The 25184-nt window shown below is 31.4% G+C and overlaps 1 protein-coding gene across 4 annotated transcripts in view; it reads left to right on the top strand.

Annotated features, from left to right (window-relative positions):
- The window catches only part of LOC111640280 (troponin T-like), a 23744-nt gene extending 19728 nt beyond the window's left edge, over positions 1-4016 (top strand). For all 4 annotated transcript variants that reach the window (XM_023386283.1, XM_023386281.1, XM_023386284.1 and 1 more), the window contains exon 15: positions 3576-4016. The gene's annotated coding sequence lies outside the window, so the exon portion shown is untranslated. The remainder of the gene's footprint in view (positions 1-3575) is intronic.
- Positions 4017-25184: the final 21168 nt, after the last annotated feature.

Raw genomic sequence — 25184 nt, 5'->3', positions numbered from 1 at the left:
TAAAACATATTTTATGATAGAAAATATATTTTCTTAAGTGATTGAGTGCAACAAGATTATTAAATTTATAAGAAAGAACTGAGATAAAGATTATTATTTCAAAAAACATTTCCTAAGAAAATATTTTTTTAATGTTTCGAGAGAAATCTTTAAACTTAAAATAGTTATTAGAATAATTTAAAATGTAATTTAAAGTCTATTCCTCTGAAGATAACGATTATATTAATATCGAGTTTTATAATACACGATTTAATCGGAATGTATAGAAATTCAATGGAGAAAATTTTATGCATGTTTGTAGAGAGAATTAATATGAATTTGTATCCTTGTGATATGCACTCAAAATATCATTCCTTGAACTATTTATAAGGTAAAAAATGCATTAAAACTGTCACTTTAAAGTTATATATATATATTCAACATTTCTTAGCAAGACATATCGAAATTAGTTACGCTAAATAATACAGAAATAAAGGTAAGCTCTCATTAATCTAACATAATTTCATATTGAATTCGACACGAATATGTCTGACACAGAATTCCATTTTTAAATTGGCAAAGAGAAGATGTTTACATATGGAAAAATAACCCACGTGTGAAAACATTTTCATCTTTGGCAATCGCTCTAATTCCGAGTCAACCCACTTATCCTTCGTCAATTTCTCTTTCAATGTAACATGCCAATGTCATTTTAGAATATTATATTATGTCTAAATATGTTTCATAATATTATTTTGCAATATATTAGATAAATATGCGCAGAATTAAATTAAAACATTTATTTCTTGTTCAAAACTTAAATTATTCTCTAATTTTTCTGTATTAACTGGAATTTTAACAAGCATATAATAATAAGATTCTATCCATGTTGACTTTTCAACATTAATTTTTAATTAAATATCAGTAATATATGCTCCTAAAATTTCAGTGTAACAGTTTTATTTAAATTCCATAGCAAACCTTCCAAAATCTGTTTAATAAATACATAGTGATCGTTCATTAAAATATTAAGATTCTTCGATAGCTCATTAGCAATAATAGATTTGGGATAAAATAAGGTTAATCTATCAGTTTTTATGTTATTTTATGTACTCATTTGTCAATCTGTTTAAGAGGAAAATTAGAAATTTATTTAAAGATAAAAAAACGTNTAATACAATCATAAAATATCATTTAAGAAAATAAGATTTAACAGAATTTAATTAAAAATCAATATTTCTGTTTTAATGTCATAAACGTTTAAGTATATTAAAAATCAATTTCTTCTAAATACGTTTAATACAAAAGTTTATCATCATTAATAATAACTTAAAGTATAAAATTTCATATTAATGTTAATAATTTTATATTTTAATTCAATTATTTATATACTGTATATCATTTTTAAAATTTAATTTAATATAATTAATAAACTAAAGATATATTCGTTAAATGATTATGGTCTATCAGGATTCTCATGTTAAATGGAAGGTAATTTAAAATTTAATAAGACATTTAATTAAATAGAATTTTTTAGAAATTAAATTGAAATTTAATATTTTGAATTTAATTTTATTTATTTTCTATAATGTAATAAAAATAATAATGTCTGAATTAAATTTAAAATTTTAATTTTAGATGAGTGCATCTGATCTTTTTAAAATTTATTTTATTTTTTCAATTAATTTATTTAAAAATTTTAATTTAATTGAATCAACAGAGTCAAGTGTTGTATCGAGAATTAACTATTTTAAAACATTGTTCTTATCGTTATAATTGTATAATTTTATTATTATTTTAAATTTATTTAATTAAAAATGATTGACATTTTTACTGGAAGATTATTTAATTAGAAAATATTGTCTACTTAATGAGTTAACAAAAAATATTTTCAAAATGAAATTTAATATTTTTTAAAGATATTTTTAAGTGCTTCCTTAAATAAGTTCATATTTAAAGAAAGAAAAAAAAATAAGATATAATTTATGAACGGTTGTTATTATTTTACAAATGCAAGTTATTTTTAATAAAACGTTATTAATTTTTTAAATTTAAAACGATCTAACATTTCTTATAAAAAAATTAAATGTTAACGTTAAGTTTTCTCTTGGTATTTTACATTAGAAATTGGTTGAGGTAACACACATTTGCATATGTATTTGTTGAATTAATTTTAGTAAAATGTTTTGTAAGTTCGAATTTCCTGCACTTTGAAAACATTAAAATATTTTAATTTAAAATTAAAAATATATAAATTTAAAAATTTCAATATTTTATATGTAAAAAATGTAATGGTGTAAGAATTTTCTAATTTATCTTTTAGACTGTAAACTGGTTGATACAACACAATCTGCACATTTATTTGTTGAACTAATTTTAGTAAGATGTTTTCTGAGCTCGAGGATTGTATTTTCCTGTAAAACATTAAAAGCTTTTTAATTTACGTAATAATTTCGATAAAGTTTATACAATCTCCAATGATTTTCTAATTGAAGGATTGTGTTTGAATACGAGAATAATGGATTAATTAATCACAGTCATGAAGAACGAGAAAGTATTAAATTTAACTCTTACTGGCTGAGAGCCAAATGTCGATTATTTCCATTTGGCATGATATTTGACATAGATACTGGCAAATCTAATCGATAGGTCTCTTCGAAAAAAATCATTTTTATATCCTCTAAAACAATTTCATTACTTATTTTGATATCTGTAGATAATTCTTTATCTTTTCCATTGTTCCAATTTATGTAAGCAATTATTTTAAGTATTACCATAACTATTCTATTTATATTTTCTACTTATTATATACAGTATATAAAAATGGTTTAATTAATAATTAAATTTTGGATGCGTAAATCTATTATTTAACATTATTATTGGATATTGGTTCGATAATAGAATTAGTTATAGTGAATTTTTTTAATAATCATTATTTTGTTATCGGTATAATAATATTATTATTATATTAAAACATATTTTATGATAGTAATAAATACAGAAAGCAGTTGGAAATTGTAAATAAGTTATTTACACTTTAATATCTGATATTGGATATTCTTATTTTTGGAAAATTCAGTTGGCAAATTTCCATGGATTTCCATTCGATTCATGCAGTAAATAATTTTAAATTTGATCTTCAATAAAATTCCATTTAAATCAAATTGTCGTCTTATCGTTTGTTTGATTTTCTGAATACGGAAATTTTAATGCGCCCCAATCTAATATAAATCGAAATCAACGGATTCAATATTTATTTTTCATAAATATTTATTTTATTTTTAATTTTCAATATTATATGAGAAATGCTTATTTTATTTAGCTTAAATATTCCTTCAAAAATTTTATCAATAAATATTTTTAGTACTTATTGTTGTTTCGATTTATATAACAAAATTTATTACTTACATTAATATTGATCCAAATAATACAATAAATATAGTAGATAAATAACTTTCATTAAATTACTTATTATGACATTGAGCATTAATATTTGTTTAATTCAGCAAATTATTGAATTAATCATTTCTAGAAAATTGATTCTTAATTAAAAATATATTCAAAATTCAATTTACTTATTTACGATTTAATTTTAGGTGGATTGGACTGATTTAGAACCGTATAGACCTGTCACCATCATCCTCACACCATCAATTTATCCGTCCAGTTTGTAGAGATCCAACCCGGCTTTCATAAGGGAGCATCAAAAGTAACCTAACTAAATAGGACTCAGCCATTCCATGAAGAGGATTCGTCCTCTGCATAAAACCCTCAAAAAAATACGAACCAATCCACTAAAAATAAAAAGTCGCTTTTAAATGGAAGAGGAATTTTTCTACATATTTCTTAACACTTTTACTCTGACCTTTGAAATTACCTTCAAAACAGACTAATCTCTTAAGGAATATTTTAAGAAAAGCAATTAATTGTAAAGATACAGTTTAAGAAACAATACTGTATTGTGTTTTTCTCTTTTGTCGGGTGTCATTTAAAATAAGGCAAATAACTTTCCGAATAAATATTTATCTAGTTCGGTTTCTTTGTCTTTTATTTCTATTATTTAAATAACTTTACATTCTATTTTATTTTTTCAATTTAAAATATAATAAAATAGTGTTTTTTTAAACTTAATACAAAATAATCTTAATATTATTTATATTTTAAAATTATAATTTGAAGTAATATTTAAAAAGAAAACAAGATGTTTTATTTATAATACAGCTATTGTTTTTCTAGCATTCATATTTATGAAATTTTATTGGAAAAATTCTTTATTTGTCGGTTACTCCCTCAATTCGATGCTAAGTAAAAAATTAAATATTTTAATTTTTTATTTTAAATTTTATTGATTCAAACTAAATTTTGCCAATAAAAATTATAGGCAATTAACTCTGTAGACTAAAAACATTAGAGAATTTTTCTAAGATGATAAAAAAGAAATCGCAGCAATTTCATAAAGACAAAAGAAATAAATGTTAGAGTTATGGCTTTATTTTTTAGCTTACGTGGCTTATATACATTTTATTATGTATAAAATTTATAAGGCAACTATTACAAATCAATGGAAAATTTTACTGAAGAAAATCGATTTTCATCAATCGCCGCGTTATCAAATTGCTAATTCAACTATCTGGATTATATTTAACATTTAAAACTTAAAAATATTATTATAATTGCAATTTAAATGATATTTGATGCTAGTATTATAGACAAATTCTGTTATAAAATTTAAGAAATGAAAATTAATTATTAATTAGTGCTTTCACAGATTGTGCAACCAGATACGACCTATTGATCGTAGTAAAGCTAAAAGATAACTATAAAGACAAATTATATCCGGTTTTAGCGATCAAATATGGAATATATATTAGTATGATGAAAAAATATTCACATCTTTCATAAAATTGATAGAGTTTAAGAGTATACGATACTACTATGTCGGGGAGAAAAAATATACTTTTCTTAAAGTAATATGGCGATTTACAGCTATGAAACTGAAATTCAAAGAATGAAATTTAAGAAATCTGGATGATTAAGTTCGGTGTTGCACCACACCTGCAACGTAGGGTCCTCAGATATGGCGCCAAATTTAAATTTCGATATTCCTACTACAATAATGCGTTTATAAAAGATTGGTTTGGGGCTCCATGTTGGTGGGGCCCCAGGCAATTGCCCTTTTAGCCAGTAGGATAACGGGCCACTGCTTAAATATTAACTTAAAGCAAACAAGATACAGTTAATAAAATTTTTGAGATCTGTTGCATTGATTTTACTTAAGTATAAAATAGTAAATTTTATCTGTAACTATTCTTTCGGTGTTAAAATATCCAGTTTTGCATCAGTTTTATTTAAAGAAAATAGATAAATATCGAGAAAAGCTAAATATCTATAAAATAGATTTAAATAGTCTACATATATAAATCTATATTTAAAACGTATTCAGTCACAATAAGTGAAAATTAAGTGGCAATTTCCTCTTAAAACTAAAGGAAAACTGATAGCAAAAATAATTTAAAAAGTCTTTATAGTATCAGAAAAAATAAAGACAATGCTCGTCAATAGTTGTTTTCTAACAGGCCGGATGGCCGAGGCGGTTAAGACATGAACCCATCGTTCTGGGAGTCCTAGAATCGAATCCAGACAGGCGAGGAATTTTTCGTGGGCGGTTCGTTAGAATATGCTGGGCTCCGTTTTTCATCATCAGGCTTCCCGCATTATGGGCTTAGCCGAACTCACGATGGGCGTATAAAAAGGCCCTTTTACAGTCCGCGCTCGCCAGTATAGATAACACTACTAAACTTGAAACAAGTTTGTCGCGGATTGGCTCCTCGCTAAGTTCCGGCTATGTGGAATTTTCCGGATTTACTTTACGAGTCTAACATCATAAATGGGACCAATTTTGTATAGAAAGTCCTCCGGGGAGACACTCATCCTTTGGCAAAAAACGTTCATATGTTGCATTGTCTTATCCAATCTTAAAGTTTACAGAGCGAATAATATTAAACATTGCATTTCCTAACTCGTCGCATGCTAGTAGATGCTTAAACTATCGTACTCATTGTTCGTATGCCGGGTTAAGGAATTTAAACAGAAATGTTAATAAATATTTTACTACAAGACACCCATTCAAGAATGACGTTAATAGCATAATTTATCAGTATACGAGGTGTGTTCAAAAAGTATCGGACCTTTGGTCCGCAAAAATAAATTTATTGATTTTGTTGTATAAAACCCTAATCCCCTTCAAAGTAGTCTCCTTGGTAATGTATACACTTCTCCCAGTGTTCCTGCCATTGCTGGAAACACTGCTGGAACGCATCTTTTGGAATGGCCATCAGCCGGTCCGTCGGATTTTGCACGATGTCTTCTCTCGACTAAATTCGGGTTCCTTTTAGCGGCATTTTCAGCTTGGGAAATAGCCAAAAGTCACATGGAGCCATGTCGGGAGAGTATGGAGCGTGACGAACCACAGGAATGTTATGTTTGGCGACGAAAGCCCGAATCAGATGCGCAGAATGGTATCACGACGGAGCTGCCAAGTTTTGATCGACCACAGATCAGGTCGTTTGCGTTGCACAGCATCGGAAAGACGACGAAGGACCTCCTGGTAGTACTCCTTTGCGATGGTTTGGCCTTGTGGTGCGTACTCACGACACACTACCCCACGAGAGTCGAAAAAACTGTCAACATGACCTTTGATATTGCTGCGGACCTGCCGCGCTTTTTTTGGCCTCGAGGATCGTCCCCGAAAGCCTGCTGAATCTTGCGAATTGTTTACGCTTGGGTATCGCCAAGGTTTTTGGCAAAATTTGATGTAATATCGCTGCTCACGTTGTTCAGTCATTTTCCAGCTTAGTGGAATCCGACGAGAGCGCACTACATGACCTCACTCATACGCCGATTGCCAACGAATAACGCTTCCTTCAGGCGGGAAAAAATTCAGGGCTGTGCATGACTGTCCCCTCCACAACTCCACCGAAGGAAGCCTCTCGCGCATCATTGGTTTACGCGGAAAAAGAAGGTCCGATACTTTTTGAACAGACTTTGTATTCCAAAATTATACTGCATAACTCTGCTGACGCCAGTGTGACTTCAATAAGAATTTTATTATAACAAATAAAATATTTCTTTAAACATGTTCACTGAAAATGTTTAATAAGTGCTCATTGTATATTAATTAAACTTCCCGTCCATTGTTACACATTTGGAATTCCAACTAACTTTCAGCAGCCTCTCGATAATCCGAATTTCCTTAACTCGAAATTCTTGCTAACTGGAAATTTTGTCTCGACATAACTCCCGCAGACTCAAAAACTTATAGAAATACAGAATACATTAAGTAGTTTTGAGATCACACTTTTCTAACTCAAAATTCAAGGTAAGAGACAATGAAGGAAAGAAAAACAAAATCACAAATCGCGAAAGAATTTGACATTTCATTAAATAGGCTACTTTCTCTACATACCTGAAAAACAGAGGAAGTTTTTGAAGTTTCAATGAACAACAGAATCAGTAGAACAGAAAAAGTGTAAGCTTTTTCTGTTCTACTGATTCTGTCTGGATGCTAAAAAGTGAGTGCTGAAGTGTTTTGAACAGTAAAGAGACGAAAATATTCTTGTTAATGGAAAATTTCTTATTCATTAAAAACTCTTTAAAAACGTCCATGTTTCCACAATGCTAACTCCACGATCTTTAACTATATAATATGAAGCAAATAAGGCTACGGTTACTATGGATGCGAATTCTGATGAAATTTAGTTCAGACGAGTATGTCCGAAATCCTCGTCAGAACAAGGTGGTTACACTATGCACGTTTTCTGATAGTCAGTACGTTTCTGCCTCCCAGCAAAATGGACGAATTTGATGAGTTTTATTTTTCTTGAAAGCCCGTTGATTAAGTTATTGTTGATAGGTGGTGGGAAAACAGAGCATGTTAACCACTTATTTTCCGCAAGAGACGATAAGGGAGAGGTTCCAAATGTTATATCAAATGTTATATCAAATGTTATATCAAATGTTATATTGTGGGACAATCCATAAAAGTTTTTCGAGTATTTCAGAATGAGACCAAAATGAGAAATATCTCTGTTGTGATAGTTTTTGTCTTTCATGTCCCACAAACACCTATTCTCGAACACAAGACTAATCAATTTCTCAATATCCATGTTGAAAAATCCAAAACACTCGAAATTCAACGTCAGAACGCACGAAAAAATTAAATTCGTTTGAACGCAGGAATGGTTCTGACTACTTCGTGCATGTTCTGACATGCCCTTCGCTGCCAAAGTAAACACTCTCATTGGAAAACGTATTTGTTTCTTCGGACGAATTCGTCAGAACAAAATTTCGTCAGAATTCGTATCCATAGTAACCGTAGCCTAAGAAAGCATGGATGACTTCCGACAGTTAGAAAAAGTTCTGAAAAGATTAAATATCTTCATGATTTCCGTAAACAAGATTATTTTCATCGATAATTTCAGTGAAATGTGCATATTACATGATTCGCACTCCGAAAGCTACAATAGGTAAATTTTTACCACTAAATAAATTGCAACGTTTAAATCAAGGAATAATTCAAATCTTAAAATTACGATACCAAAATATTACCGTACGAAAGATGCGTGTTATTGAAGTTGGAGTGAATCAGAAAATTATTACAAAGCATGAAATGAAGTTACCCAGAGTAATGGGTTCGGCCAGGTCCAAATGGTGCAGGTAATGAAAGACGGACCACCCTCTCTTTTTTTTTTTTTTTTTTTTTAACTCTTTCCGCCCTGTGAGCACTAAGATGGCCTATTTCTCCAAGCTCATTGTGGGTTCGGCCAGGCCTACAATGGGGCAACCGGGTGGTGAGAGACGGGACCCGACATATCCGAACAGACCACCCTCAGAAAAAGTTATGGGATATTTTTTACTCGACCGGATTCGTTCTCTGGTCCTCCGGCGTTTACCATTTTGAGGGCCGATGTCGGTAAGCTGACACCTGAACCATTCGATCATACAGTCATCACATTGTTTCATTGTAATATTTATGATCTAATCAAAATAACAGTAGTTTTCTTGAAATTTTAGTTAACTTAAAAATTTTTTGTTTGTTCCTTCCACTTCGAGTTATCGCGTTTACTGTATTGTGCAAAGTACAGTTTCAATCTCACCGATTTGTTACTGATCAACAGACAAGAAAAGCCACAGCATAAGAATACATTGTGAACCCTATTTGGGAATTTATTTAATAGCTTTTTAATATTAATTTAACAATAATTTCAATTTTGATTTAAGTCTAAAATATATTGATGATAAAAAAGTAGAAAAAAGAAACTGTCTAACTAAATGTGAGTTAGAAAGTGGCGCTCCGATACTTTAAACACCACTGAATGGAACATGCAGAACCATAATTTGAATTTGCAATCTCATGATATTATATGAGACGTGGTTCAATCTCAATTCTAATCCATGTTAATTTAATACATTTAGTTCATTATGGATAAGATTAATGCTAAACTAATTTTAAAATTCAAATTAATTCAATTAATTAAAAATTAAATTAATCATGAAAAAACATGTTAGAAAACATCATCTGACAAATAAAAAAATGCTAATGAAAATGCTAATGTTCATTACATTAGTAATACACGAAATCAATATTGATACTGCCAATATCCTAATCGTATTCAGTATTTCCACAAATATCTTCTCGTACAATACAATATTGACAAATCTTTAAAAATAAATCTCAAAAGATTTTTATTAAATATTTAACATTAAAAATAACTGAATTGAGATCAATTTCTTGTTTTTCTATATGCTAAAACAAGTCTTGTAAAGCCGTGTTTCGTGCACAACTTAGATAATTCGTTTACAAAAAGCAAACGTTATGTAAAGTACTTACAATGTTGAAGAGACGAACGATATACTTTATATAACACTATACAATATAAAAATATTGTGTAGTTTTGGGTTTTATCTGATTAAATCGATGTACAGTAAGATCTCTTTTTATGCGGATTATTTTTATGCGATTTTGAAGTTGTGCGGTTTGTATTTCATCCAAAAATTTCTTGGACAAACATACATATAGGCTTGTTTAGGAAGCCCGCGTATAGACAGTCTCCAAAAATCGTGGAACGCTCAAAGCTCACTCCATTTGTTCCACTGACATATAACGTTTATGGATGTAAAGGACAGCTAGATCTACCTTAATCGCTTTAGTTCCTAGCAATTTTTGATATAAATGTAATTAAACATTAAAAATACTTAAAACTAAAAAAAACGAAAGAAATGCGTTAATTTTGAAGAAAAAGCTTCAAAGTTTAACTTCCTTTGTCTCGCCCTTCTGTGAAATTCAACACCAATGAGTCATTGTTTACACATCTGGATGACCTTGAACACAGCTGGAGTTGGATTTCCCGGGACATTCTCATAGACGTCGCGGGAGGACAAGGGTTTAAAGTAGGGTGAACACTAGCTGGCCGTATATTTTAAAATATTTTTTAAAAATTTGGAGACTTAAAAAACATTCCAAAAATTCAAAAAAAATTTCACAAATGGCCTTAAGGACCATGTTTTGTGTAACGCTATGTAACCTGCTCGAGTTAACTCGGGCGCGGAACTAAAGTTTTAATTAACTTTTCACATCCAGATGTCAGTGATTTATTTTTAGAGTGAGCTTTTGCAATTCGGGAATTCCCCTTGTATTACTTTTCAATAAAATAAACTGAATTAAGTTTGAATACAAGTTTATTTTAAGCTTTTGTATGAATTTCTTTCAGGCATTCGAAGTAATTTATTAAGCAGCCTATTTCTTTTAATTTCTGCAAACTTTTTTAGGCGGTTTTAAGTTAATTTTAACTCGTTGTTTTGGTTTTATGCGATTTTAGAAAATTATGGAACGTATCCCTACTTTTTCAAGGCAAGTAAAGTCTTTTTTTATGCGAATTTTTTATATGCGCTTTTCTGTAGAACATATCCACCGCATAAAACGAGACCTTACAGTATTGGGGTATAAGAAATCGGCGATGTTTTTTCAAATTAATTTTAATGTGGTTAAAATATTCACAATATGTAAAAAATAATAACTTTTTCAATAAATATTTCAAGTTCTATTGATATGTTTATTAGCGAAGTATTAAACAAAATACTATTATACACAATATGTATTGTATTCCTACAATACATATTGTGTATAATAATATTTTGTTTAATACATGTTAAACATTTATTGGAAAAATTGATAATTCAATACAATAAAATTTGTATTGAATTACCAATTTTTCCAATAAATGTTTGTTGACATTATTAACACATTTCGAAAGATCAGGATATTCGTTTAAAGCGAAATTTACAAAGTAATAGAATACTCTAAGAGAAACAGAACACAAAAAATAAAAAATTTTATAGTTACTCCTCAATTTTCTATTTAATGAAGCAATTAATTCTAAAAAACAGAATTTTAATTTCTATTCAGAAATAAAATGGCACAGGAAGAATAAGAATACAATTCTCCGTAGGCTATCAGTTTACACGAGTCACAATCAATGTAATTCAAATTTATCAAGATATAAGACAAACTGGAATCGGTAGGATCCAGAATCTGCTTTTCGAAAAGCAGATTGGAAGACGCTCGGGTTTGGCAGAATTAGATTGTGTGGGAAGATCACTCGACGCTAAACCTGAAAGGTTCATTAGGTCAAAGCTGATAGGAAGTCGAGGAACTGGAGCCTACGTATTTGGCAACTCGTCATACGAAATTCACGTATAAACTAGTAGTTCCATCTAACGAGTCAGCAGGCATTGTGTAACGCTGAATTTATGAGGAAGTCGTCTCAACTGCAATCGAAGGTCCGAAGATCGCTAGTACTCATGAAAATGCAGTCGATCGTAGCCATGATTTAATCCTGAGCTCCCCTGAGCGGCAAAAATAAACTAAGCCGCTGTGACAATCCGGCCGACTGTCGGATACGTAGTTTTTTTTTGGTACATGGGTTTCGCAGTTTTCTTAATTTAAGTCATGAGAACGTTGCTTTTTTCAAATTTCGTTTTCGTTATTACGAGTTCTATGACAAAAGCCAACGGCTTAATGGAAGCTTTCTTTGGAGTAATGTTCACCGATTACCGAAATTTGCTGACGGGGAATCAATGTCATTTCGTAATTTAAAAAAAAAAATGGCGAAAAGAATTCATCAAAAGTACAGAATAATCTCATATAACACTGTAGTTAGACAGACTTCAGATCCATACACTCTCAGTAATCCAGTAATCTGGTATCTCTCGCTAATCTCATTCCTTGCGCATCGCTAATCTATGCGCATGGAATGGCTAGATTAACGGGAGTCTACTGCATTTTTATTTCAAATCATTATACGTGAATTAGATCGATTTTTTCATTTGAATTATATAAAAAACTTTCTAAGAACAAATAGTTTTAAATAACATCGAAATAACCTGATAGTAAAGTTTACTTTCGGGCTATTTCGGTGTTATTTAAGGTAGTATTTCAGGCTAAAATAAAATTAAATATATTTATATAATTAATTTAAACAAAATTAAAATTTATTTATTAGAGAATTTTAAAAAAACACTTTCTTTTTGTCTGAAATTAAGAATACTTTTTACCTTTTTTTTCGTATCTGTAATGCTTACATTAAAATTTTTATACATTAATATAAAGTGTTACTGAATAATTTCAAACACTTGCTGCAACTTCTATAGTAAACAGTAGAGAAGAAAAAATAGGACTTTAATAAATTATTTGCAATTAAAATAAAAAGAATTGTAAAACAAAAGTTTATATCTAGAAGAATATGTGAGGATCCGAATCCAGACTTTCCGTGTGTTTACATCATTTGTTCATAATATCACATCGTAGTTATACTTTCGTTTAATAACTGTCAACTTTCACATCTGGGACCTAAACATCTGTTAAGTTCTCAGGCCTGACAACGATGCTTTCTCATCACCTCTTGACCTAATATCTCGATTTCAACAGTTCAAAATATAGAACAGAACAACAAAGTAAGGGAGTCGTCACCAGTTCCTCGATCGGACCACTCAAGTTTTTCCTGTGCTAAAATATTCGGATAACCTCCTCGCCTTTGGATACCTCCTCGCTAATATCTAGTTAACTAAGAACTGTGGAAATAAGAACTGTCTTCCAGAACTGTCTTCTTTTATGTCCGACTGACTTGCAGCAGATCCAGATTTCCTACAAGGTATTTATCGCCACGCGCAACTTCTGTAAACTCTCTCTCTCGGGAATCGCAAAAACGTTAATATCCGATATATATATCTAATATCTATCAATCGTAAAAATGTATCTAAAATCTAGCATATTTAAAATCGAAATGTTATATGGCCTATAATTACTAGTGTTGTAACGAATAGTATATTCGGCCTCAGGCCGAATACCGAATATTCGGCCAGGAGCGTAGCCGAATAGCCGAATATTCGGCCAAACTATTCGGCTCGATTAACGCACGTACGCAAATTGGCGCGCAAACCGTATTATGGCAAGGATCCTGCTCTCTATTGGCTCGCTGTCACTACGCTTCGCCAATCGCGTTAATTCTTGGCAGTTGTAGCGGACAGACAAGAGTGTCATGGAAGTATGTGATAAATGATGATATCAAATGTGGATAACGATGAAATGACCTACACGTGTAAATAACGGAAAAAGAACAGAGAAGGACCGCGAAGTGAAAATCTGAAAATAAATATGAAATTCAGTNTTTTTCGTTTATAGCATAGTTTATACGGATTATTCCCAAAAAATATACGTATTTTGGAAATGTTGAGTCGAATTAGTCTAGAATCAATTAATTTTATGGAAGAAAACCTTTCAAACAGCCGTAGTCATTAAACTGCACACGTGCCGGGCTGTGATTGGCTCATGTATTCAATGACTCTTAGAACAATTTCATAAATCTACCGTGTTATAGGGGGTCGACTGTTACTAGAATACTCTTGCCAACTACAATGCTCCTTTACTTGTTGGTGAATAATTTTTACACTTACGATTCAGTTGGGTCTACGCAGTCCGTATCATGTTAAATGAAATTACACGTGAGATTTTATAATTTTATTTATGTCCTTTTACTCATAATATAACTGACAAGCGGATGGCCGAGCAGCTAAAGTAGCAGCCTACCGCTCTGGGATTCTGGACGGGTCAAATAATCCCCATGAATTTTTCGGGGGTTGGTCCGATCGGATATGTCGGCCCCATCCCTCACCACCCGGCCGTCCCATTGTGGGCCTGGCCGAACCTATAATGGGTTTGCTTAAAAGTGCCCACAGGGCGGAAAGAGTATTTACTGTGTTTTTGTTATTTATTACTCCTGTGATTAAATATTCGGTATTCGGCCGAATAATGAAAAATAGGCCGAATAGGCCGAATACCGAATAGTAACCGAATATTCGTTACATCACTAATAATTACCCATTAAATAGTTATACGTTAACCCGTCTCTGAGTAAGTCATTTCCGGTGCGCTGTCTCTCCCTCCATCCCGAATCTGTTCGCTCACACACGCGATCGTTTGCGCGAGAACATAACGGTTTCTGTGTCTGTCCGTAAAGACACAGTGGTGTCAGTCCTGACGAAACTTGTCATTGCGATCATCGCCGACGCGATGGTGCTGAAGTATAGGGAGGCCCTTCGGCATTGTCACAAATAGTTGCTAAAGTAATTTAATTATTGCAGCAAGTTATTCTTCTAGCGAATATTTTATTTAAACTTTATTCTCAAAAACACAAAGACAATATTTTTATAATATTGATTACTATAAATTTAAATTTAAGAAAGTTTTCCCGAAATATAAATTAAATTAGCCATGTAAGTATAGTAAATGGTGTTTTCATGTTTTGTAACTGTCGAAATGATATGTATGGCGAGTACATAAGAATGTTACGTGGTAACTCAAACTCAAACTTTTGTGATTTCTTTAAATTTAATAAGAGGTTAATGAAACTAAATGATTTGTGTTAGAGGATTCTTTTTGTTTTGTTTATCTCTTTGATGTATTTAATTATTATTGTCAAATATAAATGATATTCAATTCTATATAAAAATATTTTATCGTAATTTTTTAAAATTAAAATAAAAATTTTTAATAAGGTTATCTAAAATTTAAAAATTTACAATAACTAATCTGGAGTTTAAACAGGTTCTTCAAAAAAAAAAAAAATAATAACAAGCGGAAATCTCGAATTTGGTCTCCACAATAACCGAAGATCGTATATCTGAACATGAATTAGTGAACATCTGCCGTGTTTTTAATATATTATAAGCAAGCCAAGATAAAAAATAAAGCATTAAAACAGGTATGGCCAACATACGGCCCGCGAGCCGGATCCGGCCCGTCTAATGAATTTATGTGGCCCGCGATTAATCTTTCAATATTAGCTACTGAAATCCGTATAGTTCGATGAAAAATTCTGACGCCTAAAAAAAGGGTCAACAACTCACTATGCATTTAGAGTTAACCCTCCATTACAGATCTTTTAAGTACGGCGTAGAATGTTGATAATGTATGATAATGTGAAAAATGTATCTGTAATCTCTATGTACAATTTAGTCTGTACGGGGTGACTACCACAATGAGATCTTGAATTACTTCAAAATCTTCCTAGGGCAGCCTCTGGTTCGGCCCATGAAAAAAGTTTTCTTCCCAATTCGGCCCGAGGGCAAAAACTGTTGGCCACCCCTGCATTAAAATATATAAGATGTACTGTCTAATAAACCCCGTAGGATTAAGACGTATTCAAAATTATAAACACTAAAAATGCACTCGTACTCGGAATTTTCACCTATCGTTATTTTATGAGAGCATATTTTATGAAATTATATGGCACTGAAGAGGGGTTGAGAATTTACATCAACCCGAAATGCGTATGTAGAAGAGAAAATTGATTAATAAATTGTGCATGGTTAAACCCAGGGGTGGATCTACATAGGGGTTAATAGGGCTTAAATCCTGGGCCCCCAAGTGTCAAGGGCCCACAAAAATTGAATTATCATAAATTTTCAATACTTTTTCATTAACAATTTAACAATGAGCACTTATCGTATAGTAAAAAAATAGTTAATAGATTAGATTTGGTAAAAAGAGACTTGAACTTCAATAAACTCTAGGTCTCGAAAAACCTAGATCCGCCCCTGGTTAAACCATTGGATATTTGTTGAATGTAGGAACTACAGTCGACCCCTATAACACGGTTTCATATAGTTCGGATTCCTATATGACGGCGAAAAAATTGCGACAGTATTCGTACAAACATGCTAAAAAAAGTCGTATAATTCGATAAAACGCCATCGCCAACTCGTGTCGCGACAGGATTGGTCGAATCTAGACCAATAGCGGATATTGTACAAACGGTTGAGTTTAAACGAGCAGCGGACCTACTAAAAACCATTTATTATTTAACGTCCATAAAAATTATATTTATATTAATGATGTCTCCAAAGTTCAGCGAATTTTTCGCAAAAAAATAATTTATCACGAAGCACGCGATCGCCATTCGATGACAAGCTCCACGAGGAAAACATGCTTAAGCAATGGCGAAGTCGAACGGTGCACACTCGGTAAATAATCCTACAATTTTTCGTTTATAGCATAGTTTATACGGATTATTCCCAAAAAATATACGTATTTTGGAAATGTTGAGTCGAATTAGTCTAGAATCAATTAATTTTATGGAAGAAAACCTTTCAAACAGCCGTAGTCATTAAACTGCACACGTGCCGGGCTGTGATTGGCTCATGTATTCAATGACTCTTAGAACAATTTCATAAATCTACCGTGTTATAGGGGGTCGACTGTTACTAGAATACTCTTGCCAACTACAATGCTCCTTTACTTGTTGGTGAATAATTTTTACACTTACGATTCAGTTGGGTCTACGCAGTCCGTATCATGTTAAATGAAATTACACGTGAGATTTTATAATTTTATTTATGTCCTTTTACTCATAATATAACTGACAGGCGGATGGCCGAGCGGCTAAAGTGGCAGCCTACCGCTCTGGGATTCTGGACGGGTCAAATAATCCCCATGAATTTTTCGGGGGTTGGTCCGATCGGATATGTCGGCCCCATCCCTCACCACCCGGCCGTCCCATTGTGGGCCTGGCCGAACCTATAATGGGTTTGCTTAAAAGTGCCCACAGGGCGGAAAGAGTTTATAAAAAACTCATAATGTAATTTGCAACATGGTAGATCAATTAAGCACAATATCCACATCCTTTAAGCCCTTCGAAAATATCATAACCTATATTTATGTGGCTAACAGACCTATAAAGAACACAAACAGGATATTTGTGTAAAAGAACAACAAATCAATTTTGAAATGTACACAGATAAAATGCAGCGAAACTATAATTTTAACGTTATATTCCGCGAAGAATGCGCAAGGACAGATGTTTACCATTGCCAAAAAATTCGTTGAACTATAGAGTCATATACCAGCAAATAAAAAAATTAATTGGAATTTCAGAAAAATTAGGAATTGCGTGGAACCCACCAGTCCAGTAATCTGATACCATTTGACTAGTGATAACCAGTCTGAATAAACATTTGAGAGTAAATACTCGGAAAAATATTACACTACTTACACTATTGTTTATCTAGAGCTATAGATAAACAAAGTAGCTGAGTCCCCTCAACTGATTTGTTACGTAAACAAAGAAGATTATTGCCGTAACACGAGTTGCGGATAAATTTCAACTAAGAACTGTTTGAAATTTGTAAGTGTAGATAATCCAAACCTACAATTTTTAAACACATTTAGTTGAAATTTATGAAAGCTTATATCCTAAAAAGAATTTTTGAGAGAAAAATTATTTTTGAAATATAGCAATCACAATAACCCAATTACAAAATACGATTAAATGCTTACGACAAGAAATCGGGATTTATGTCCTCTTATTATTTCAATTAAAATTTTAATGTCAATAACATGTAAAATCGGTTGAGCCAAGCAGCCAAACAAAACGTCAAAAAAGAAATGGAAAATGTTTAGCAAGCTAAGAATACTATGCACATTTAAATTATAACTTTCATTTTTGTACAATAATTTTTAATTTGCAATAGACATGTATGCATATAACTTAATTTCCTCCATTATTTATCTTTCCTCGAAAGCAATTTCAAGATTATTTACGCATAATGTTCTGCCAAGTTCACAACGTTGAATTCATTGTATCTATAGGCCTGATACGCATTTTTTGAAATTCTCAAAAATTACGTAAAATATACGCTAGACAAACCTTGTTTTTGCTATTGGAAAATCATGTATCACATCAACATCGACGGACTCAACTATTCAAGAAATGTATAAATTCAACATATAATTCTTGAATAGTAAATAATCCCGGTAAAATAATGACTATTTTTGATGTTCCAGAAGTTTTGCTAAAACTTTTTGTAATAACATCCGCTAATATTCAAATAAGTTTCAGGTGTGTAGACGTATGTATTTTCGATAGAAACATTTTACAGATGCAGATTTTGCACTTGTACAGTTTTCAAGAAGAGTAATTGTAACGAGACCATATCTTCCACAGACGTTTCGATCACGAACAACACGCATAAAAAAATGCAGATGATGAGAAACAATATGCGAATCTACTCATACAAAACGAATGTCTAATTTCGCCTGAAAGGACACTTTCAGGAGAAATTAGACATTCGTTTCAATACCATTGAAGAAGTTTACGGAAGAACAAAGACGTGATAATAACCGTAAATGCAAAAAAGCTACTCTTGTGAAGAGTGAAACAAGAAAAGTCAATTTAATTAAAAAATGAGCAATTATTTATTGTGACATCGTCACAATGCCGGTCTGCAATTTTTAATCATAGTCTATATTTTTTTAAATTTATTTAATTTAAAATATAGACTCTCCACCTCAAATTAGTAGTGTCTTGCCCCTGTACATCATCTTTTTGCTGTTATGAACAGAGTCTTGTCGTCATGCAACTTCTTACAGGGGAAAATTTTTGAATTGAAATAACGGGACTTCTGGTTTGCATTGGAAGTTCGTATATAGTTAATTGGGGTCTCCTTTTTATTTCCTTGGTTTATTTATTCGTTTTCTTGCGCATTTCATGCTAACAGTTTCTTATCTCCCTAAGCTTTCAAAATATTGTCTCGTTTTTCATCTATCTAATTCCGTTTTCGAAATCAAGGAAAGAGACAGACAGTGAGAATTTTTCTCTCTCTCTCCTCAACCAATGGTTGGTGGGCAAACATGGACGTGTGCAGTATTATAGCTTCTCTCTTCGCTTAGCTAGCTGTTTCATTTGTTGGTAAGGCCTTTTTTGTAATAACTCGTCGAGATATTCCACTCTGGGTCTTCCACATCCCCTTTTGCCCTCTATTTTTCCTTCTAATAAAACATTCGTCCATTCCGAGTATCGAATTAGGTGGTCAATCATATCATTTCTCCTTTTCTCTATCGTTGTCAAAATCTCTCTCTTCTCTGTTGCCTCTTTTAAAACATCCCCATTCCTTTCTTTCCGTCTACGACACTCGCATCATTCTTCGCTAAAACCACATCTCAAAGACCTCCAGTTTTCTTTTTTCTGCTGTTCGAAGTGTTCATGTTTCTGAATCGTACAATGCTATGCTCCAGGTGAAACTTATATCGACCAATGTTAGGAAGCGATTTATTATTTTTCGATGTTAACATCTGTCGTATTCTATAGAATGCCTGTTTTGCTTGAGCTATTCTCGCTGTAACATCTCTTTCACTCCTTCAGTCTGAGATAATTATGATTCCTAGGTACGTGAACTCATTGACTTCTATTTTTTCACCGTCCAAATAGACGTTCATTCCTCCTTGTTCCTTCTTTTTAACTTCTCTTTATCTTCGTTTTCACCCCTATTTATTCTTATCCCACATCTTTTAAAATTGTTCGTTTAAATTTTGAAGAGCTATCTGCAGATCGTCTACATCTTCCGCTATCCGCTATCATTGCGATGCCATCAATTTATAGGTCTGCAATTTTTTAAAATTAGCCTAATCAGAGTGAAAAATCTTTTGTAGGAAAGAGACTAAAAAGCCAAGCAAAATGTTTTAATCAAATGAAGAAGAATCTTGCTTGTTACGCATTGATTTCTTTTCCAATTGACATCTCAAAGAAGCAAATCCAATGCATAGATTGTAAAGAATGAGCGCAAATAGAAAATTTTAAAAAGTTGTGCACATTAAGTTCACAACTTTTTATGATTTTCTGCACATTGAAATGAAAACTTAAACCAAGATTTGTCAAAAACATTTTGTTGTTTGTAATCTTTTTGAATGGTGATTATTTCATATTTTTTACAGCCCAATTTTTATAATCAATTTTATTTAAACAATGTCTTACGAGTATATCATTCTTATTAAATACATTTTACGATGTTTCGTATTTACAATATATGTGACAGATAACCAGCTCCGAGATAGGTTAGGTTGTCAAAGTATGACAACTATTGTAAAATAATATAAAGGTAGAGGGGCAAGACACTACTAAAATTGAGAGCATTGTAACGAAGAATTGCAGTTCGGCATTGTATGGATGTCACAATTAATAATTGCTCGTTATTTATGAATATGAAGAGATGTATTATAGCATTAATCCGCTCACGTATCGTTATCAGCATTCAAAAACAGGTTGTTGCAGAATGTAAATTTAAAGAACGCATGTTAGACACTTTGTAGAATGCTTATGTGTTTTCGGAAGCGATCGAAAACTATCGTAGGGCCGCCAAATTTTGCTTCAGTTCGTTTGGCACAGACATTGCCACTAAACCACTTGCTCCGAATTTACAGTTTAGAATTGTCAAGTCTGAGAAACGGCTTCTAACTCGATTTAAACTGATAATACAGTAGCCACTCGTTATATTGCAAATTCGGTTATATTGCGCCTTTTTTTCGTCCTCCAAATTTTAAAAGCACTCGAGTCAATAAATTTTAAATTATCAATTGCCATTGAATTTCTTTTTGCAACGAAATACGGTATTTTATTCCTGCCATTGTCCTTGAAACTATCACTGCGGGTGAAACAATAAATTGAATAAATTCGTCAAAATCTATTTAAGTAGAACAGGTGGATAGATCAATTATCATTTATATTTTCTTTTGATATTAAAAGTTGTTTATTTATTGGTTTTAAGTACTGTCTCCTTTTCCTTTGTCTTTCAACAAGCGCGATATAACGAACAGCTACCCTATTTAAGTCTGTTTAATTACACTAAAATATAACTTTTTTTTTTTTTTTGCTTAACATTATTTACCTCTAGTTATGCCACCGATCGTGGACGTTATTTTGGTTTGTTAGGAGATTTGTCAGCATAACACACACACACATACATACATACACACACTCATAAAATATTAATTGAAACGAAGTAACTGGAACAAGAACGTCATTTCTAATCATATAGCGGAAGAAGAATACATATTTACAATATCTTACGAAGTTCTTGAAAATGTATACAGTATCTACCGAACACACTGTTCTCCGACACACGACGTGCAAATGACTGTTCATAAATTCAATTCCCCGTCTCTTTCACACAAAGATCCGTGAAGATCAGAATAATCCCAAGAACTCGCCGATTCCAAATTCTCATGGCTCTCCTCGAAAAACAGACCACTTTCACCGCGGTTTTCCTTTCTAAAAAGAGACGATCTCCGCCGCGCATATCCATGGCAACTCAACCGAACAAAATTAATTAAAATAAATAAATAAAATTTGTTTTCGTATTAATTACAATTATTATTAAAAAAGTTTGATGTTCGGAACCCGGTAAGGAAACGAAAGCCGAACCCAACATATTCTTTCGATAACCTTACAGTAACATATGGTAGTAATTTCAAAACGTCATAATAATAAATAAAGATTTAATACGCAAAATGGCGAGATAAAACACCATACTGTACTGAAAACGGGAAATACAAGTGGAATATTTTTTCAAAATATTTATACCCGGATTCCATAATTACGTTTCCTCTAATGGAACAATGCCACCAGGTGGGAAATGCTTCTATAAAATAAGGTTTGATAGACAATCGAAAGCAAATATTTCAAGCCAATTAAGTAAATTAATTTCAACATGATTTTAATTACCGCATTATTTGTTGTAATGTTATAGAATATCGTTTGCAATATTCTTGATACTATTAAGAAGAAAATACACTTTATGTTTATGCAGCATATTGTAAGCTAATCAGATAAACGAAACGATAAACCAGTATGCTTTATAATTGATTTTAGGCATCCTGGTGTCCGAAACATTTCATTGTATTTCTAAATAAAAACATCATAATGAGAAGACAGTTTATCTTTAACAATGGAATAGTATTAATTAATAAATTTAAAAATAGATTTGGCCAGACTGGCAATAACGGTTCTTTGTCAACATTGCAAGCTTGGCCAAATTCGTGGCGGCATAGAAAAAGTCCATTTGAGTGTCCATAGGGTGGAAGGAGTTACAAAATAAAAAGTACCACGCTTGTACAATTTAAACAAAATACTAAAATCTGTTCATTTAAAAAGTGACGATTTTCATATGGATATCATTCATATTCTGAATAACTCATTCTAGAATGAAAAACATGCTCCACCATTAATAAAAATAAATTTTGTAATATCGATTTCCTTATTTGCCGAGAAAATGATGAGATTTGCCAGATAAAAATCTAGCCTATATTTTAATTCGTTTTTTTCATAATTTGACGTTGAAAATGTTTTTCAAAAATATCAAATTCTTATTTTACTATTTATTAAAATCGTGTAGTTAAATTATTTTATCAGTTTTCGTCTATCATTCTTTACGTCGTTTTTATATAACACTATTGCATTTGGAATTTAAAGACTACTAATATATACATTTTTTATTTTGTCAAAAAATAAATAAAATTATAAATTATTTATTACACTGTGGAAAAAGAGCCAATGTTATAAATTATTCATTTTCGGTAGTATTGCGATATTTTATTTTGCCAGATATCGCTATTCTTACTACATTTTAACCGAAGAATTCTACAGGATTAATGTTTCTTATTGGCCAGAAAATCGTGTGTATCGAGGATGTCCGTGCCTAAACTGACATCGGTTTCGGTCCGAATTTTAAATTATTCAATTTCGAGAGCATTAAACTCATTGGATCTCCGTTCATTCGTCTATTTACATCGTTTTTTCTAACATTTATTATACACGGAGTCGAAAGATTATATTAAAATATATATAATAAACTTTTTTAAAATTTAATGATTATCAGTATTTTATATAAATATTATTTCAAACTTAAGTTGCAATGTTTCCATCTTTCCGAACTGAAAGTAGGAAAACTCCGAAAACATCTTCCTAAATTCAAAGTATTCGGTTGCCAATATTCAAAGATCACACAAGTTTATAATATTTTTTGTTGATTTTGTCTATTATTTATATAGTATATTATATTTATATTGTGTTTATATTGTTTTCAATAATATAAATTTTATTCAAAAAATTGTAGATCTAGAAACTCCCACTGTCGTCCGTCTGTCTGTGTCTTTCCTTAATCTCGAGAGTTAGACAAAAGGCGAGACCAGATATGGAAATCTCAGAGATAGGAAGCCCCGATTAACTATATAAGAACTTCCAGTTTGCACCAAAAGACACATTATTTCAATTCAAACATGTTCCCCGAAAAGAAATAGATGACTGGCATGACTCTATTGCTAAGAGGGAAAGTATGATGTACAGGGGCAAGCCACTACTAATTTGAAATGGAGATCACATATTTTAAATTACAGTAGAACGTCGATTATCCGAAAGTCAATCATCCGAAAGAATTCCAGTCGGCAAATTTAAATTTTTGCCAGTGCTGTGGCGCTGCAATCTTTGGCAATGTCTTGGGCTACTCAAATATTTTACGTTTTTGATACTAAATTAACTTCTAAAGTATAATTTTTTATTGTTTTTATATTTTTCAATATATTTATTTTGTTCGTACAAAATAAAAAATATAATTTTTAACGATACAATAGTCTGCGTTAGGCTTAACATCGACGAAAATTCAACGCGAAGCGACACGCAACGGAGAAAAATGTCAAGATGGGATAAATTAATATATTTTTTCGTACATAATCGGTTATCCAAAACATCGATCTTCTGAACAACCCCAGTCCCCAATTGATTCGGATAATCGACGCTCTACTGTATTTTAAATGCGTTATTAAAGTTTATACTATTAAATAAAATTTTTGAAGTTAATTACTTCTAATAATTATCTGTCTTTTAAAATCAATGATTTATAATTTCTACTGGAATTTTTATTAATGCATTACTTGTTATTTTAATTATTGATTAAAGAAAGAATATTCTCATACGAAGTTTAGCAAAATCGATAAATGACTAAACAATCCTTTCACTTTAATATAAACAACAGGTAAATCCATTTGTTCAAACGAATAAAAGAAATTTTCGTATAAAAGAAATAAATATGTAAAAGTTTAAACACTTAATTTGAAAGATCTGATTATTATTTATAATGTTCGATATTGTTCAATAACGTTAATTATTAGAAGTGTAATTATTAATTATATTTAAAAAAGTAATTAATTAATTTCTATCGAAATGGCTATAATTTCACTAAGTAATCTTTTGTTACAAAAATATTTTATTCTCGGATTAAAAATAATGTTTAAATTTATGATATGTCATATCAATAATATAATAAATAATCTAAACGAACAATTATTTATTGTGCCATCGTGACAATGCCGGGCTGCAATTTTTAATCATATTTTTAATTAATTTAATTTAAAATATATGCTCTCATCTCAAATTAATAGTGACTTCATCTATACATCATACGTTCTTGCTAGTCTAGGGTCGTGCCAGTTATCTATCTAACATCTTTCAGGGAAAAGTTTTTGAATTAAAATAACGTGACTTCCGGTTTACATCGGAAGTTCTTATACAGTTAATCGGGATCTCTTGCCTCTAGGCTTTCCATATCTATTCTCGTCTTTTATCTGTCTAATTCTGTTTTCGAGATTAAGGAAGAACAGACAGACAGACAAATTGATAGACACACAACAGTGGGAATTTATAGACCTACAATTTTTTTTCAAATTGCAGCCCAATTATTTTTTAAGATCATCATCACTTGAGATGCTGCACATTTAGAAAATGATGATGAAAATGAGACTGCCAGGTACTTGGGGATAGAATACG

Source organism: Centruroides sculpturatus, unplaced genomic scaffold (assembly GCF_000671375.1).
Source record: "Centruroides sculpturatus isolate CEXI.00-Female unplaced genomic scaffold, Cexi_2.0 scaffold730, whole genome shotgun sequence".
Classification (NCBI taxonomy): Eukaryota; Metazoa; Arthropoda; class Arachnida; order Scorpiones; family Buthidae; genus Centruroides; species Centruroides sculpturatus.
This window is presented reverse-complemented; position numbering and strand designations above follow the sequence as displayed.